Genomic DNA, 6,573 nt, shown 5'->3' on the forward strand with positions numbered 1-6,573 from the left:
TTTATTCTGAATCAGGGTCAGATAGTTAAAGGACCATAAAATTTTGGGGAACAAACTCACTTCATCTTAGACTCTTATCATTTAAATTGAGAGTATTAGCAAAGCAGGTTTTATAAGATTTTATGCATTCTTTCTTAGGCCTGATCACCCTAGGGAACCCACCCTTTCCAGAACAGGGCTGCACCCACCTCCAGCATTGTTTCAGGCTTAAGTAAGGCAGGGGAAGTAAGGCAGCCAAGAGATTAGGAGACTTCTTGCAGACAGAATGAGGACTCAGGCTGTGTCAAAGCTGAAAGGTAAGGGTCCATCACCTCCTTTTTCTATAGCCCCCCAAGTCCTTCCCTGAGGGCCACTTCATGATCATGCCTGTCTTAGGTCATACCTCCCTTGAGGAATCTTACCCATCATTGGCTAACCGGTCATGCAGGGCCAGGCAGGGTGAAGTAAAGTGGACAGAGGTGGTGCTCCTGCCAGGGAGATAAGCTTTGTCTCCTAAGTGGCTTATGGTCTCAAGGTCTTTTTACTCAGCCCTAGCCACAAGGGGTTATAGTTTCTGAAACCAGGCAGGGCGGTTCACAACAATTATTTTTTAAAGATTTTATTTATTTATTTTTAGACAGAGGGGAAAGATGGGAGCAAGGGAGAGAAACATCAATGTGTGGTTGCCTCTCGCATGCCCCCTTTTGGGAACCTGGCCCACAACCCAGGTATGTGCCCCACACTGGGCACATACACTGGGAATCAAACCAGTGCCCCTTTAGTTCACAGGCCGACACTCAATCCACTGAGCCACACCAGCTAGGGCTATGCTTTTATTTATTGAGTTTAGAGAGAGAGAGAGAGAGAGAAAGGATGGGGAGTGAGAGACAGAGACAGAGAGAGAGACGTGTATTTGTTGTTCCACTTATTTATTCATTTATTGGTTGATTTTTGAATGTGCCTTGACTGGAAATTGAACCCACAACCTTAGCCCATCAGGATGATGATCTAACCAACTGAGCTACCTGGCCAGAGCCTAGTTCACTTACTTTTAATGTAATTACTGATATAGTCTCATTCATGTATATACCATCTTACTATTTGTTCCCATATATCCTACTTATTTTTGTTTTCCTCTCTTTTGTTGCCTTATTTTGGATTAATTCATTTGTTTATTTCATCTCTCTCCCACCCATTAGTTGCTACTTACATGACCCGTTATTATTCCATTAATGGATTGTCTAGAGATTGTAACTTATATTATTTATTATAGTCTAATACAGATTTTATTCTTATCACCCCCAGATAATGCTTTGATCTTATAATACTCAATCTCTATTTTCCTCCATTCTACTTTTTTTGTGTTATTGGTATTATTTAATTACATATATAGTTTATACCTAAAAAGACATTACTGCTTTTGCTGTATTCTTTTATATTCTTCCACATATTTAATATTTCTTTTTTTATTCTCTCCTACATTTCTGTGATTCTACCTGAGATAATTTTTCTTCTACCTGAAGAATTCTCTTTAGTGTTTCTTCTACTGCAGATCTGCTGGCAGCAAATTTTCTCGGTTTTCTAATAGAAAAGTCTATTTCAAAATCATTTTAAAGGGTATTTTTACAGAAATAGAATTCTGTGTTAACATTTTCTTTTCTTTCTATGGTTTAAAAGTGGTATTCATTGTCTTCTCACTTCCATTATTTCTGTTAACAAGTGAATATCAGTGTTATTGGTACTCCTTTGAAAGTAATGTGTCCCCACTCCCATCCCACATATACCCTTGGGTGTTTTTAATATTTTCTCTTTGTTTGTTGTTGTTGTTGCTGTTGTTGTTTGTTTTTGGTAGCTTGAGTATGGTATACCTAGATGCAGCCTTGTTGTTATTTATCCTGCTTGGGGATCATAAAACTTCCATGTTTTTGGAAAAGTCTGTCTATATTTCTTCAGATATGGTTTCTGCCCACTTCTTTTTTCTTCTCTCAAGACTCCAGTTACACATGTTAGGTCTTTCCATTATTTCCCACAGAACTCTTACGTGCTTAGCTATATATTTTTTTATCCTCACCTGTGGACATGCTTATTGATTTCAGAGAGAAGGGAAGGAAGGGAGGAAGAGAGAGAGGGAGAGGAACATCTATGTCAGAGAGAAACATTTATAGGTTGCTTCTTGCACAGACCCTGACCAGGGACCAAACCTGCAACCTAGGTATGTGCTCTGACCAGGAATCAAACCCACAACCTTTCAGTTTATAAGACAATGCTCCCACAAACTGAGCCATACCAGCAAGGGTACACTTAGCTGTATTTTCCATACCTTTTATGCCCATCTTTAGCTTAGAGTTTTTATACTGACATTTTACAGTTCAGTAAATTTGCTAAGTCTAGTTGTAGTCAACCTGAAATGTGAAAAGCTAGCATTCATGCTGCCTGTCACTACCAGAACAAATAAGCAGAGACAGGGATTGAATATTTATGGGCACTTTATTCAGAAGGCCAGTGATCTAAAGTGATATAGGTTATGTACCCTGACAAACCATTTTACATTCCCTTTCAAACAACCCTTTTTTTAAGGAGAAGAAAAGTGTAGGTAAAGGTGTTGGGGGACTCAAATGTTGGAAAATGTTGGAAAACAGGTAATAGCTAATAAGCTTAATAATCAATGCCTATAAAAAGCTATTGTTCCAGGAACTGAGGGTACAACCCACCTTGACTCCATAAGACCATAAGTAGTTACACCTTTGTGCCTCCAGAGGACTGCAAGCAATCAAGATGATACCTGAGCCACTGTTCTCCAGGGTGAGACACCCACTGCCCAGGGTACTGCAGGACACAGATAAAGACAACTGCCCAGAACACAGATGAAAGAATGCTGCAGCTTTTTATCTGATTAACTTTTTCCCTGAATTCTAAACCCCTTACCTACACTTTTCTTCTCCTTATAAAAAGGGTTGGTTTGAAGTGAAATTTAAGATGGTCTATTAGGGTACAAACCCACCATCTTCTCAGATCGCTGGCCTTCTGAATAAAATGCTCATAAAGATTCAATCCCTCTGTCTGCTTATTGGTTCTGGTAGTGACAGGCTGCATGAACGGCGGCTTTTCCGGTTTCATATTTTGGCAACTCTGCCAGGATAGACTTTGGGACTCTCGCATAAGTCTGGGTATTTGGTGGGGAGTCTCACTGTCCACCTGGACTTAGAGGTCCCAGCATGTGGATTTGGAGACTTCCTAGCAGCTACCAAGTGATTTCACTTGGGGACTCTCCTCTGACTCTCAGCACTTCCCATCATTTTCATATTTGATTGAATCATTGCACTTTCTGGTTCAGTTTACAATCCCCGGTCATGACTCAGATTGTTAGGAATTAAAGTGCCTCCTGGTTTACAGAGCTCTGCCTGGGAAAAGGGTATGTTCTAGTTTGGGAAACAGAACTTTGGGGCAGGTTTTGGCTGATTAGTCAACTTATATTTATAAACCAATGCCTAAAAAAAGTGTTTTTTATTGTAATATTATTCAGCATATGTATTGTATAATCTAGACTCAGAAGAGCGCTGGTCACCGAATGGGTCTTTAAATCACTGTATCATACTGTAACTAGAGTTGTTTTGTCAAAGATCAGGAAACTGGGACAAAATGCCTTACCTAGAAACTTCCATGAGTTTATATAATCAGGATGCAGGATTAAAAGGAAACAGATTAATGATCCAGAGAAAAGGGAATTTGTCTGTGCAAGGTAACAGAAGCTCAGAGAAGAGAGCTCAGGAAGATCTAGATATTATGACTGCTGTGAGCATGGGTAGGGTTCCCACAGGCCCTCCAGCCCTGGGGGATCTTCCTCCTTACTCAGCTGAGGGAACTGGGGAAAGTGAGCCTGAACTGGTCTCTCCATCTCAAACCTGTCAGGGAACAAAATGCAGTAGAGGAAAAGCCCCTACCAGGTCTGGGCAATATCCTTTGTGAACACTTCCAGTGGCAGTAGGGCCAGAGTGCCAGCCCACTGGATATTAAGGGCATATACTCTGTATTCTACATCAGATCTGTTAAACTAGAAAAACTCTAAAAGGACCAGAGTATATCCCTTTAGAGTGGACAAAGGAGTACATTCAGGCTTTCGAGTCCCTGAAGGCATACCTGGCTATTACACCAAACTTGGAACTTCCAAACCTACTAAAGCCCCCTCAGTTATACATTCATGATGGGCAGGGCATTGCCCCAGGTGTCCTCACCCAAATGTTTAGTGACATTCTGCAACCTACTGCAAATTGTCAAAGACATCACAATGTCCAGGGATGGATAGCCTACTTAACAGCTGTGACAGCCACCTGCAAGCTCTTATAGGAAGCTGAAAATTTTCCATAAGACAGCCTATTACCATTTATGCACTCCACAAAGTGATTAGCCTGCTGCAGCAACAGGGAAATTTGTGCTCACTGCTGGAAGAATGGGCAGGTACTGAGCTATTCTTCTCGACAATCCCATCTCACTCAAAAACTGTAAGTTAAATCCTGCCTCTGTTATCCCAGAGCCTGACTCAGCTGTGCTAATATGTGACTGTTCTGAGATAATTGATTAGTTTATTCTAACAGAATTGATTTATAGGACCATCCTCTAGAAGAAGCAGACTGGACTCTATATGCACATGTAAGCAGTTATATGGACAAAGGCAACAGAAAGGCTGGGTATGCAGCTGTAATTCCTGAAGGAATAGTAGAGGTCAAGGCCTTGCTGCCAGGAACCTCTGCTCAGAAAGCTGAACTGATTGCATTAACAAGGACACTAGAATTGTCACACGAAGAAAGTGAATGTGTATATTGACTCAAGGTAAGCTTTCCTAATTTTGCAATCACATGGTTCCATCTGGAAGGAAAAAGAACCATTAATCTCCAATAGAAAGGAGAGTAAGAATGCAGCAGAAATTTTAAAATTATTAGAGGCTGTTCAGGTACCTTTACAGGTGGCAATTACAGACTGCCCAGGGTATCAGAAAGAGAACACTGAAATGGCTAGAGAAAACAATCTGACTGCTTCAGCAGTGCAAGAGGCTGCTAAAGGAATGTTTATAATGCCTTTGGTGCCTGTCCTTAAACTTGTTACAATTTGACCCTGAATTATTGACTGCAGACTTAGAGAAAGCTGAGAGCTTGGTTTTTGATGAAAAAGAAGCTGATAGTGGATGGAGAAGGAGTAAGAAAGGAGTTATACTGCTTTCCTGAATATTCAGTAAAGCCAGTCATGAATCATTTCCATGAGGCCACTCACTAGCCACTCACTATGTAAGGGACTCATTAACCATGTATATTAAACTGTGGCTCACGAGTCCTGGAATTTCTAAAGCCATACAAAAAAATAATTGCTAGATGTGTTGTGTGCCAGAAAAATAACCCCAAGACAGATTCTCATTTAAAAAAATAAGGGAACCAACACCAAGAACAGTGCCCATTTGAGGACTGACAAATAGACTTTACCCAGATGCCAAGGGTCCAAGGGTGGAAATATTTCCTAGTGTTTGTGGACACCTTTTCAAGTTGGGGAGAAGCCTATTCTACTAGAACAGAGTAATCCTCAAGGTAGTGAAAGACTTACTGAAGGAAATAATTCCTCACTTTGGCCTACCCAACAGCATCCAGAGTGGTAATGGACCTCCTTTTGTTTCAGAAATTACACAGGTTAGTGAGTTTTTAGGAATCAAGTGGAGACTCCACATGGCATGAAGACCTCAGGCCTCTGGAAATGTAGAGATGATGAATGACACCTTCAAGAAAAATGTAGCCAAGCTGTGCCAAGAAACTCATCTCCATTGGCATCAAGCTTTACCTACTGAACTGCTCAGGATTAGGGTGGCTCCTCAAAGTGAGGTTCAGTTGAGTCCTTATGAAATTGTATACAGGTGACCATTTCAGGCTATGGCTCAGGTGGGATATATACATATAAATCAAGAAGTGAAGGTAAAGCTTTGGATGGTTATGGCTTAGTGGATTGAGCACCAACCTGCAAACTGAAGGGTCGCCTGTTAGATTCTCAATCAGGGCACATACCTAGGTTGCAGGCCCAGTCTCCAGTGTGGGCACTTGAGAGGAAACCACACATTGCCGCTTCTCTCCCTCTCTTTCTCACTCCCTTGCCCTCTATGTAAAAATAAATAAATAAATAAAATCTTTTAAAAAAAGAAGTGAGGGCCCAGGTACCTCAGCACCCAACTGCTTGGTGTGTGAACCAAAACTATAGTGGCTACTTGAGTGAAATATCACAGGTAACACTGTACATATACAAGAGCAAAGCCGGACTTCCAGCAAGATGGAGGAATAGGTGGATGCACCGTACCTCCTCGCACAACCAAGATTAGAATAACAATAATTTTCAGATAGAATAACACTCAGAACTGATAGAGGATTTTCCCTGAATGGAAGTCGGACAGCCAAGAAGTTGAAGTAGACCCGTACATCCAGACTGGTAGGAGACAACGAGCCGGGCGGGCGTGGGGCTGGCGCAGGTCAGCAGCGCAAGGAGGTCGGGGAAAATTTGGTGCGAAATCGGCGTGACAGCCATCCGGGGCACAAGAACGCAGCGGTGATCCCTGAGTACTCAAGC

The sequence above is a fragment of the Phyllostomus hastatus genome, unplaced genomic scaffold (genome assembly GCF_019186645.2).
Source record: "Phyllostomus hastatus isolate PE091 unplaced genomic scaffold, TTU_PhHast_1.1 phas_contig_38, whole genome shotgun sequence".
In the NCBI taxonomy this organism is placed as follows: domain Eukaryota; kingdom Metazoa; phylum Chordata; class Mammalia; order Chiroptera; family Phyllostomidae; genus Phyllostomus; species Phyllostomus hastatus.